This window comes from Cuculus canorus, chromosome 2 (assembly GCF_017976375.1).
Source record: "Cuculus canorus isolate bCucCan1 chromosome 2, bCucCan1.pri, whole genome shotgun sequence".
Taxonomy (NCBI): domain Eukaryota; kingdom Metazoa; phylum Chordata; class Aves; order Cuculiformes; family Cuculidae; genus Cuculus; species Cuculus canorus.
This window is the reverse complement of record NC_071402.1, coordinates 109,195,149-109,209,040: the sequence shown is the minus strand read 5'-3', so window position 1 is coordinate 109,209,040 and position 13,892 is coordinate 109,195,149.

Sequence of the window (13,892 nt, the reverse complement as noted above, 5' to 3'; positions counted from 1 at the left end):
ACATTTAGACATACCTCTAATACTGAGTCTAGGTTTGGTCTCTCTAGTTCAAGGAAGACATCAAAAAATTGTAGATGGTCCACTGGAAGACCACCACAAGATGATGAGAGGGTCAGAGAACTTGACAAGATTGAAGAAATCGAGTCAGCTCAGCCTAGAGAACGGAAGGCTTGGAGACAATCTAATCACACTCTTCCAATGCCTGAAACTTATCACAGAGGAGATGCAGGAACTGCCTTCACAAGGATGCACAGTGACAGAAAGGAAGCAAAAGGTGCAAACAGCCCCAGAAGAAATTTTGCATGGATATGGAAAAAAAATTGCACCATGAGAAAAAAAAAAAATTGGAATAGGTTGCCCTATGGGATCTCCCTTGCTGGAAATAGAAAGATGTAACACGGACCTGGATAACCCAGTTCAAGACCCTGCTTTCAACAAAAGATTGGACTGTACAGTCTCCAGAAGTCCTTGACAATCTGGACTTTCATATGGTTCATATGGTAGTCTGCAATACTACACAGCTCTGCTGACCGGTCTGTGTTGAAACCTGACAGAAGTAAACATGGGAGATTAAAATTCTGCAAAGAAATAAGCATCAAAAGCAAGATGCTGCTGTTCCCATCTTTAACCAGGAAGATTAAGTTCTTTGGTATGAACAAATACTTATTGTTACTATTTATGGCATTCACTACCCAGTTACTTGCAATACAGCGTTAGAAACAGACCAGTAACGATATAGAAATTGCCCCATAGCTCAGAATAAAGCAGTTTATGACTTTAAGTACAAAAAATATTTAAATACTTTCTCACTTTCCCCCTTTCGCTGCCTGTGAAAATCTGTGTCACATCTACTTCTTTTTGTGATTGCTATCTTCAACTTTCAGCGGTTTGGGATTGTTCTGAAACAAGTATGGAGTAGGCTGTTTGGGGCCCCATCTTCAACTGCGACAGAATGGTCACCCTGTCTGCCAGGCTGAGCATTGCACAAGTTGCATGACATCCCCGTCACCTTGCCTGCACACTGCCAGAGTCAGGAATCCTAAGAGGGAAAGAAAAGTTTGGGACGGGGGAAGCAGAATAATTTAAACAGGTTAAAGAGATAGTTCCGTACAAGAATATCACTACTTACAGAGTTCCCATGTCTGCTAGCTGTAGAAAAGTATATCAAGAGGTTTTTGGCCAAGTGAAAAGAAAAGAAATACTGTGACAGCTATTTGTATGCCTTTGGACCAGCAGTGCCTAGATGATAATCTCCTAGCTGTTCCTGCTCCCTAGCTATGCCCTGATTTTTAGAGATCCAGTTTGGATGCACCACTTCTTCCCCTAATTCTATATAGAGTGTAGATACCCTGCAGCAGGTACCACCAGTTCTCTCACAGGGCTGGTTACACACATTACTTTCATAAATACTCAGGCATCGTAATGCCTATGTCCTCTCATCGGTTTAGGCACTCTTTGGGAGCTGCTTAGCTTTTTCATCAACGACATAATATTTAGCTGTCTGCTAAAAAATTAAATGCAAAAGAAAGGAATTTTTTCTGCTGAAATACATGTTCTTCCTCCCAACTAAAAGTGGTTTCAGCCCTGGAGAGAAAAAACTCAAATATCGAACTGCCAACATTATTTTCAATTCACAGTTCAGCTTAAAAACACTGCTTCTGAAGATCAGGACAGAACTTTTATGCATCAATTTTACCATTAAAAAAAAAAAAAAAACAGAAAAACCCAAAATCAATGACAACAGCAAAACAAAACAAAACCAGAAACCTCACATTCTGCCCCTAATTAATTCCTGAGAGCAACTATATCTCCTTTTATCATTGAAAATACTCTTCAGTACTACTTATATAAGTTAGAAAGGAAGCATCACCCTTTCTTCAAAACCATTTATCTAGAGTGTTTCCAGAGCAGTGAAAAACCCTCTGGTTCCTGGTTTCGTACATAACAGGGCTTTCAGGAGAGGAAAGAACTCAAATCCTTTTTTCCTGCCCCAGACTGACACGGATGTCAACGCAATGTGTTTACCGTCTTCAACGTGAAAACATTGTCTCTACTCCCTCTAGTGGCTGTCCTGTGTAAAGCGAATATTCCCCACTGACGTCCAAAGAGAACCTTTATTATCGCTGAAGTTACTCTGAAATAAAGCATGGAAGCATTTCCAGGTATTGAAAAACAGGATGTCATCAAGTATCTAAGGACTTTTCCTCTCCTTAGAAGTTGCAAGGGGACAGCAGCAACTAACTAGACTTTTCCTGGAGCTGGCAGGTGCAAGCCATGTACAGGAAAACACTGTCCCGCAAGAAGCAGAACGTGCAGATGTCATTTTCCTTTGGATCTGCATCCTTCACCTCTGCACAGCTCTTCACAAAGCCATCAGAGCTCCTCTCCCTCGTGCACACACACAATCCTCCCCATCTTGGTCCCTTACGAACGGCAGAGGCACAGCAGAAGGAAGCATATGCTTTGGCTTGCCTTTTGGTTTATTTTCTATTTTGCCGACATAACACAGAAAACAAACATAAGAATAAAAAAAGAAATCTTAGAAGATCTTTCAGAATGCCAAATCTGAAAGTAGGAGATTTTATGGGGAAAAAAATATCACCTTCTCCTACCTGCCTGATGAGTATCGGGCATTATTCTTTGACCAGATATACTCTCCACTGATGAAATTCTGACTGGTTTAACTGATCAAAGTAAATGACAAAGCTCTCACTGAAATCTTTGCCTTCTTATGAAGAGGAAATGGTGAGGTAAGTGATACAAAACTAAAACTTCTAATTGGAAGCACAGCATTGATTTGTGTGATCATTTTAAACTGTTTCTGAGTCAAAATTTAGCTTCCTTCCCCCTCCTACTAGGAAAAGAGTTAGAAAAGCATGCCATGCATGTAAGTCACTACGAGATGAAGTAATGGCAGCAGTTATTTATAAAATACATTGTGTTTTTCCCAAATTTTGTAAAACTATGGCTTAGACCAAAGTTCCATTGAAAACATCTTTGCAGCTGATTGAATAGTTTGAAAAGTCATCTCATAAAGATGCTCGGTTTAAGAGGGCTTAATACATGCTTTTAGAATAGGAAAAATTACAGGCTGCTTTTAAAAAATAGCTGTATCAAGAACATACTCATTTTCTTCTACATTTTGGTGTTAGTCCATCATTATCTCCTCATAGAAAAGGCAATTCATATTAAAGCAATATATTGAACAATCTTCCATTTTTGTGATTTTATTATCATTAGGTCACTTTTAAAATTTGGGGGGGGGATCTTTTTGCTTCTGGTGTCTCAGTGTGGTTCACTCTCTAGAGGCTCCAGGACCTACTGCACCTCTCACCTGCAAGAGGAAGGCACTGCTGTGCACAAACCCAAAACCAGAGAGGAGAAGGTCTGATGGCTGTCACAGAATTCCAGCAACAGTGACACCAGAAGAGGGATTTATTTAAACTTTCAAAGTGACTAAAAAAAGCCCCAGTAACGTCTTTCACAAAGAAAATGTGACAAACCATTAGGAATCTTCTTCTAAACAGCATACATTCAAGCTATGAAAAGGTATTTGCCATTTAGCCTGCACAGACAAGATACTAAGTTAGTGAAATGTTGTAAAAACACAAGTCAGCACACTAGCAAGTCTGAATGTCAAGAATCAAATAAAAATAGAAATGTTCCACAAGCAAAGTGGTGACAATTATAGCATATCTCATTAGTTACAGACCATGGGGCTCTTTCATGAGCTAAACGTAGGAAATGCTAAGGTGAATTTGAGACATTCAGTCACAGAAAACAAACTAAATGATCAGAAAGATGAAATAGAAAGTGATACAGCCTTAAATATAGATTTCTATCTTTCAAAATTACTGTTATTCTGACCTTTTAAAGAGACTTAGACACCTGTAGATTTAAGACTGAAAAAAAAATTAAACAGAACAAAACCAGAGCACAGTCTCCATCATATCTCCCAATTATTTTTAATTCTTCTTCATGAACCAGGAATTCACGGCAGGGTACAATCTGACTGTATGCTGACATCAGAAAAAAAAGGAGAGCTGGAAGAGTTTCCCAACAAACAGAACAAAGAGACTGCTGGATATCAACAACTGTGAGAGAGCCTGTGGGGATTCAGGTCTCTGAAGCCCACAAGAGACAAATCACGGTTACTCGGAGCTAACTCTGAACCAAAACACGAAGACACCATCAATTTCCTCTTCAGACCATAACTGAGAGAAACTTTCACTGAAATCAGCAGGAAACTGTCATAAATTAAAGGCTGAGTAGTAAATTTATGCCTCAAAACCTGGTTCACTAAAGGAAATAATACCGTGATCTGCCATTTACACAGAATAGGTAGAAAATACATACATGTATATACACATACACACACACATATACACTCAGTTATACTTTTACTACTGAATGGAGGCACTCCAGTGTAACTGGCACATATGAATATTTTGTGAAAGAATCCTCCACTGTAATTACAGGCAAAAATAAATCTTTTAAACTGGTACTTTGAAATGCTCTGTATGTTTTGCTGTAAAAGCCAGACTACTGGGGGTTAAAAAATATGTTTCGATTTTAGTGATATTTTTAAAGCAAAAGATGATTCCTGTTGTCAAAATGGAGTTTTTAATTTTGGAGAGATCCGCTTTTGGAAAGAGTACGCTGTTACAATGCTTTGCATATATTAATGTAAATCACAGATGCTAGCGAGAATTAAAAAAAAACCCTGTTCCCAGAGAGATTAATCCAAAATGAAAATTTATTCTGCACTGAGTTAAATAGGTTATACTGGGTCCTTCTTTGCTGATCACAAATAAATTAAACTGTAATTCTGGATTATAAATTTCCTGTGTTCTTATAACGGTGCTATGTGGTTTGTTATTTAGATGCTCTAGTATTTCTGGGGAATGCTTGTTATGTTTTCTCATATACTACATATGTACACCTCCCTCAAATGTACATTTTCCAACAGCTTTGGATCAAACAGGAACAACTTATAAGGAAAGATTTGTTTACAACTGTAGCTAAGTCAGCTGAGACTTGAAAGACCAACCTAACTAGACCAAAGTTTAGCAAGATACCACTGACAGGGGTTGTTGGGTTTTTCTCAGTTATTCTTTGTGACTCCAGTTGCCACTTAAGGCTATAGTTTCCATGATAACACATGGGGAGGGGTCATCATGCTGCTAAACTAGAGAAAATCTAAGCTAGCTTTCTAGGAGACTGCCCTAAGCATTGTTACAGCTGAAGAAAAAAAAAAAAAGCGTAGCAAAGCATTAAGGAATCATTACTGGAACATGGTTTAGAAAAGCCATTCCCAGCAAAGCCCCTTGACACTATCTTTATGCACATGCATTTGCCAAAACAAATAAATAAAAATAAATGTACACATGGTAACCGCTTCATTCAGGAAATCAGTTTTTCTTCTAATTCAGACATTTCACTGTTCATAGCAGCCCTCCCTGATAGTGCCTTTTGGATGAAAATAAAAATATTCACATTGCAATGCTATAACACCCCTCCACCTCTACAGAAGCACTTATGGAAAATTTGTCCATCTGTATAATACAACCTTTTCTTTTCCCCCTTAAGGGGAAAAACACCCGGCAACTCACATTTTGATACATATTTGCAGTGACCCTGAGCTGAAAGAAAATGAAAATGTGCTGTAGCAGGTAGATTTACAATTGCTGGTCAAAACACTCTGAAACTAAAATTACAAGTACATTGTCTGGCTAGGAAGACAGTTTTCTCCCCTGTGAGGCTTCTGCTCAAGCTCTGAATTTCAAACCAGAACAGCAGCTGAGACCTGCAGACACAGCTGGAAAATCAGACAGCAAAGTCTGTGAATAAATGGGGAAATAAAATCTTATTAATCAAGAGAGAAGATTGAGTTTTATTCAATGTAACCAGAATTTTAACAAAATTCACTCCAGATTAAAATTTGGGTAAAAGAGGCATTGTTAATTTCTTGCCAGGGCCTTCAAATAAAAATGGTTGAGCTCGACACGGGAGAGGAATCCTAAGCAAGCTGAGAGAAATCGCTTGTATTTTCAGACCAGTGGGTGAAGATGAGCCCAGTAATTATTTTGCACGCCCGGATGGAAATCGTAGCAAAGCAGATCACAATAATCAAGAGAGAAGATGATGAATTTTAGCTCTGGGGACAGGTGAGGAGAAAAAAGCAAAGCATTATCACAGCAGGAACCAGTTCTGTATGAACAGACAGTGGAAACGCAAACTGCTTTATAAGGAGATACTGGCAAAACACGCCCTCATTCTGTCTCTCAATTAAAGGCTGTGGGACCTTCCTTGACTCTCAATGAGTCACGGTGGTGGCTGTGGGGCAGGCTGGTGGGGTTGCTCTGCTGGCATAGGGTGGTGCTGAGCTGTCGGCGGGACATCGGTCTGCCTTGATGCTGTATTTGGGGGGCTGATGAGGGCACAGCCACTGTGCTGGCATGGCTTCTTGCAGGTTTCAGAGCACACAGCCTTCTGCTGGCTGGTGGGGCTGCAGTTGGGTGTCAGCAGGTGCTGCATGCCATCCTGCTGCTCTATGCCACTTAGAAGAACCTGTCTTTGTCCTGCAGCTCTTCTGCTGAATGATGGGCGCAGACCTCACACAGCTGTGAAGGGAATGCCATGCCCCTGGCACAGGGCTGGATGCCATCATTGGTTACATCTAATGGGTGGAAGTGTGCACACCTCTGCCAGGACTGCAAATGACCCAGGCTACAATGAGCAACTGTGCTGACCACTACCACCTGGAGAGCACCAAGGAGGAAGGTGTTCCTGAGTTAGTGTGCTATGCATAGCATGCATCATTCCTTCAGCAGACTTACCTTACTTCACATAGCATCCTGCACCCTTGGGGGTGGTGATTGATGAGAAGCTCAACATGAGCAGACAATGCACACTCTAAGCCCAGAAGGCCAACCGTAGCCTGGGCTGCATCCAAAGGAGCGTGGCCAGCAAGTCGAGGGAGGTGGTTCTGCCCCTCTATTCCTCTCTTGTGAGACCTCATGTGGAGTACTGTGTCCAGATCTGGAATCCTCAACAAAAGAAGGATATGGAGCTGTTGGAACAAGTCCAGAGGAGGGCTACAAGGATGATCAAAGGGCTAGAGCGCTTCTGCTATAAGGACAGGCTGAGAGAGTTGGGCTTGTTCAGCCTGGAGAAGAGAAGGCTCCGAGAAGATCTTATAGAGACCTTCCAGTACCTGAAGGGGCTACAAGAAAGCTGGGGAGGGACTTTTTACAAGGCTTGAAGTGATAGGACTAGGGGTAGTGGGTATAAACTGGCGAGGGGCAGATTTAAACTAGACATAAGGAAAAATTTCTTAACCATGAGAGTAGTGGGCACTGGAACAGTTTACCTAGGGAAGTTCTGGAGGCCCCATCCCTGGAGGTGTTCAAGGCCAGGGTGGATGGGGCCTTGAGTACCCTGATCTAGTGGGAGGTGTCCCTGCCCATGGTGGGGGGGGTTGGAACTGGATGATCTTTAAGGTCCCTTCCAACCCAAACTATTCTATGATTCTATGAACTCTTCATCTGCTGGAAGAAATCCCTGCAGTGAAATGCTTGCTGAACTGAGAGCTGCCATTTCTTGAGACATGGCTATCTTTGACTCACAGTCCTCAAAGAAAAAAGACTTGTACACTTGAGCTATAGCTGAGGATACAAACTTCAAAATAGACTCCCTTAGCTTATTACCTTCAAAGCAAAATGGTCTGTGCTTTGTTTGTCTGTGGTATAGCAGCAGGGTATTAAAAACAAATGGACATGTTAAAAGAGTGTCTTTGGAGCTGGATCTAAACTTCTTGATTCTAATTCAGAGCTGCCTGTAGAAACTGCATGGAATCAGCCCCACAGGAGAATAAGCTGGATTTTTTCCATTAAGTTTTCATCACACCATTGTCCAGATCTGGCTTTGTTGTTCAGGCTACTTTGAAGACGAATTCGTATCTGCTTTCCATCCAAATGGAGTGCTGCCCCTTAAACTAGGAAATATTGGGAGTAGTCAATACTGCTTTAGGGAAGTAATACTGATTTATGTAAATAGATTATTTGACTAATAACAGTGTTTAAAATAAACAAAACAAACTGGAGGCCTTTGCTTTTTTAAAAAGTAGTCTTACAGACTTTTGGTTTTATCTTACTGATTGTCCTGCTGATAGATAATCATGAAGGAAGGGTCTGGAAATGTTCCTTCATAGTCTTTTTAGAAAGTACTTATACAAAGCCATCATGTCCACAATGGACACTATTACAGCACTGATCTGAGGCAGAACCGTGAGCTAGCTAGCTAGCTAGTCTCCCATCCTCCTCTCAAACTGAGTCGTAGCCAGTAAACCCAAAAGACAAAGTCGCAACCGTGCGAGCTGATGAGAGACCATGCAAAAGAAAGTGATGCGTTAGTGTCTGTGAAAGGAAACCTTAGGCTTGGAAGGGTTGCAGGAGACACATTTGGAACAACAGAGCTCTAAAACTATTGTTCTAATGATTCCTGATCATATTGTACCCCTTGCAGGGATAAGATTATTGTTTTGACAGATCAGGTACATTCATAAGCTGCAGAGAGAGCCCTGGATGGTTTGCTGGTCAATAATAAAAGTAGCTAAAGGACTATTATCAGCTGATACCAGCAGGTAGGGTTTCTAGTATTTCACTCACTGGAGATATGCTAGAAATAGATAATGCGAACTTAGGCTACTAAGCATCTAGTCTAAACATCTGCTTTTATTTATTTTAAGAATTAGTTCTTAAGCAGTTACCCACAACAAGAAGCTTTGCTTCTTAGAAATTGGTTGCATAGGTCATGTTTGTCTGGCTGGAGTAAGGAGTTACTGTTTTCAGTACTGTAGTCCTGCTTACACACAGACAGCAGAAAGTAGTTTTTCTAAATACAATACAGTGTGGAAAAAGTCTTCCAAGAAGTCCTTGAGCAACACTAGCTCTTCTTACCCCTCTTCAGTCTCACTCTCACATTGCCTTTGCTTGCTGTTCTCTCACTTTTGGATTCTTGTGACACACAACTGCAATGAGATCAGTGCCTTGCTGCCAGTTTGCAAGGACCACGATAAAGTTCCTGCTCAGATTTTAATCATGCCATTCCACGCCTTGGGATGGTGATTCCTGTTGATCCAATTGACACTAAACAAAAATATGTAATTGCATTTCTGTTTTATCTGAATAAGAAGTACGTGGCATACCTGTTAGTGTCAATGAGAGCTGAGCTTGGATGTAGACTGAATGTCAACCACTCACACAGCTTTACAGGATGCCTCAAGAGCCAGTTCAGTGTTCAAAGTAGTAGATGTAAGAGTTCATTTCTATATTAGGTCTCCAAACCAGCTGGAGGTTACAAGAGCTTGACTTCACTGATACAAGTCACTTTCTTTCAGTTTAACAGTGGTAGAGGTAAACTCAAACATAACAGCAACTCTTAAGTCTTTAAATGATATAACAGAATACCTTCTGCTTCTGGGGATACTCTTATTGCACCCAACTCCAAGTTAGCATTTTCGCTTTTGAAAACGTGGGGTAAATTTGTGAAACCTAGCTATATTTAGGCAAGCATAATGGAGACCTACTTTCTAAATAACAAAAGTCCTTTTATACCATCTTTCTAAATTTCACCTGCAGCCAAACAGTTTCCCCCCTCAGTGTCCGAATACACTTTTCCCTGGCTAAGGAGACAGGTTTTAGACAAGTAGCGACACTGCAACCTACGTTGGTTTCGCTCTCAGTTTTTCATTATTTTCATTGTAAACGGTGGCACTAAATACACCTCCCTTTAGATGGAGAGCAGCTTTGAATTTTCCTAAATATGAAATTCTAGAGCACAAGTGCTGATCAGCTACTGGTAGATATAGCACTAAAATTTGTTCCTTTCAGCTTCATCAGGGATTTGCTCAGTGTTTCTTCTTGTGTTATTTTAGTCTTAACCATTCCTTGAAGCAGTTCTGTGGAAAGCCAGATCTACATTTCTGTTCAGCTCACATTGAAATGTTGCTGACAGTGGTAGGGACAGAAGGCAGGAGGACTCTGGCTCAAGGTGTGACTCTCTCCTGATTACTTTGGTAGAGAAACACTGTCGTCCTCCATACTAGAAAGGGATATTCTGATTTTGGGAAGAAATAAGAAATTGCCTTTAGTGTTAAAATGGACAATGCATTCTGCATAATATGATAGAGTCATAGTGATCCTACTTCTGTGCCTTCCCCCATCACACCTTTATACACACACATATGTGCACACTTGGGCTAATGTGACTCAGTGCCTGAGATCACAACATTTACACGACTGGCTAAATAATGTTTTCTTACTGTGGCCCATAAAAGATTTTTTTTTTTTTTTTTTGCAGGCTGCTTTAGAATTTGCCCAATACTCTGCAAAATGGGACTGATAAAAGGAGGGTAGATGCTATGCATTTGTGACAGATTAATATACTAAAGAATCTCTTTCCTACAGTTTTATAATTGCAATGAAGTTGCAACTTAAGCAACAGTCTGCTACCCAAGTTTGTTTTAAAATACTTCCGGTTTAAATTTGGCTTTCTCAGCAGTAAGCAAGTTAAAATGAGAGCTGTATTGATTATTGCCTCAGCAGTGCTATGATCTGCTCGCAGTTGCCTGTGGAGAACAGAAATTTAAACAAAGGAAGAAGGTGGGCCAACAGCTGCAGATGGTGGTTAAACAGACACTGAGTTGCACACAGGCTCCAAGAAATATTGGCTGTAATCGCTTACTCCTCAAAATGTACTTGGGATCATTAAACAGAGGCTCCTTTAATTGTCTGTTGTTATAATGGTTTCAGAGAGCGCTTGGCCATTTCTGTTTGGCTATACCTCAGACAAATTCATATCATTTCCTATTGCCCATAAAGAATCATGCCGTCATATGCCGGAGACATGTTCTCATTCCCTCTTCAGCCCTAGAGCAAGGAACAAGAGCCTCTTAACACAGCTTGCTCATATAAGGTCCTGATAGATCTTCAGCCTTTTTGCTGAATTGGTGGCAGGGATCTGAGTCATTAATGGACCACTCACCTTTCCTCTACAACCTGGACTATGGCTTTGTTTAATCAGCAAAGCTGTTTGGTTTTTTTTCCCTATGTGGACTAGTAGGTATGATTCATAACATCTCATGGAACCATGTATTTTCATAGTTAAACTGATCAGGCTCATATTTGAAATCACTTGGTCTTTGAACCCCAGCAAATCCACTGCAGAAGTGAGACTTCTACATTCAAGTCCAACTGGCAGGTCATCATGTGCATCCCTAAGCAGATGTGGTGGAAAAGTATCCAATTCATGTGTTCAAGCTCTTAAATAAATCTTAACACCAGCACTAGGCCTGCAGCTGCATTAACTTGACTTAAAAGCTGGCTTGCCTTTAAAACTGCTGCAGGCAATGATGAGGACTGCATCTCCCACAGCTGTGCATAAGATGTATGGGTTCCCTATCCCATTCCACCGATGGCCAATAGTCTCAGTTCTAATAGGAAATCAAGTTTTGACCCTGAATTAGAGAAACTGGGCAGCACTGTGTTGTGACTGGCTATTTAGCAGGCAAACAAAGCATTGAAAATTGCTCCATTCTTTTGCACCCAGAGATTTTAGACAAATTATGTGGGCATGAAAAGACTTCTCAATAGGTTTTGCATGGGTGTTGTTACAGCTTACAGCTAAGTACCCTTCAGGGTTAAGAGGAGATTCCACAAGATTGGGGTTGACACACCACTACTGAAGGCTGATGTAAATGTTTGTATTCGTACTGTTTGACCTTATCAATGTTTGTGCAAGAGGAATTTCTCTCTCTAATATGTTCACTGCGAGCCCTCTCATCAGTGATGAAAAGAATGCAGTTTTATGTTAAAAGAAATTATGCTTTTTTTGGAAAAAAAGCAGGTCTCTAAAAGTGTAAAGCTTAGTTGAAACCTTACTAAGCATGTCAGTAAATTCTCTACCTTTCTGACTCATTGCCACCCTTCATACTACTCCCTTAGCTCACAGTAGCTTATACTTCTATATAGTGACAGCTGCCTTATTAGAGATAAATCTAGAAGTTTTGACACTGCAGAATGTAAATAGCGCCTCAGAGTCACGACACCTTTCTTATCTCACTAATAAGATACTAAGAAATGAAAGAGTGACGCAAGTTCTGTTTGAGTCTCAAGACAGGTCACACCCACACTGAGAAAACATTGTCCAGAGCCACAGCACAGGCTCATCTGTTGGTGCTACCAGAAAGAAACCTTCTTTCACTGACAGGTGTACGAATGGGAGTTTGGGAACATTGGACTAGTTCTTATCACTTCATTTTCTTCATACTCTTTTGTCCATGTGGAAAGCAGTAATTGGGACACTGGATCTTTCCTACTAGTTAAGTAAACCATGATGAAGTTGGAGGCAAAGGGCGATGTTTCTCTAAAGAGAAACAATCCTGCTATTGCTTAACTCCTTTCCAAATGTATTGTTCCTTGTAGCACACAAGAGAGTGTTTTGGAAGAACCGTTGTATCCCCAGCCTTCAAACACTGTGCACATTGTGTATACTGAAGTAAGCCAATCCCGTTGGGAACCTTCCATTCAAATTGCTGTTTTCTCAATTAGAAAAGAGCAGGAAGCATGATTAAAATTCAAATTGCAGGCTTTGCTGTTTTCAGGCATTGCTTTTAAAGCATATTTGTTAAGCACCATCTGCTGTACATTCAGAAAATAGCAACCAAAATTGCTGTTCTTCCCAGCTTCTCAATGAAATTAAAATCATTTAAATTTTGTCTACTGCCAAATACATAATTTCACCTCTAGACTGTTAAAACTGCATTTATATAGTCCTCCAACTGCATTATCTATGTACAGTTACATATAGACCACAGACTGGGACAGACACTTGGGGGGAGAAACTGTGTTGCAAAACATCATGACCCAGAACAGGACAGTAGAAGAAGATGGGGAAATAATAGTGATGTTGAGCCTGCTTTCCAGATGTAGTAAACAAAACAGGATGAATACAATTGAAGAGAAAGCATTGCCTTTCAAGGGCAAATTTAATGTGTGGTAACTGCAGGACATGATGATAGAAACATGAATCAGTTCAAAATGCTAAATAGAGACTACTAGCTTTTTAGTATGGTTTAATGAGCAGCATTATTATTACCAATACTTCAGACCACCCCAACTCTATTGATGGTGAACTGTAAGTGATGAAGAAAAGTACTCTAATTCTTAGCTTGAATTAAGTGAATAGTCTGAAAAGTGTAAATAAATCTTGAGATTGTATACATGAAAAACAGCCACACGGTTTGTTCCTCAGCCTCTGTGTAAGGCCTTTCTTCCCTATTTTTCATAATATATTTTTTTACCATTTTAATGAAAAAAACGCTTGCCAGAAGTTGTCCAGTTCACACACAAGCAGGGAGGGAAGGATTGTACCTGTGATGTGCAAGGCACAGTCTGCTCAAAAAACCAAGGCAGCAGAGGTCGAGGAGCCTAGGCCTCAGAGATTCTCTGTTGGAGCTCCTTTTCCTCTTTTCCTCTCCTCCCTCTCCCCTTCCTTACTACCCTTGTACCCCATCTGCTCATCGTGCCTTAAAGGAGTTTCTCATTTTGTACCTCTGCTTCCATCTCAGGACATTTGTTGCCCAGCTGCGTAACCCACCACTAAACGTGAGCATGGTAGGTTTATGGTAGGTTTATGGTAGGTTTATGGTAGGACCCAAAAACCACATGCTGGAGTGGGCAGTGGGTGAGGCAGGGATGGCAGCAGGTAATGTTTTGGGGGTCAAGGCTGAACACCATCCTGAAGCCAAGCATTGTAGCCAGGTCTTGCCTAGGGGTTTCCTATGTAAAGCTGGACATTTTTGGTGCTGTGTCCTAGACATTGAGGGTCAG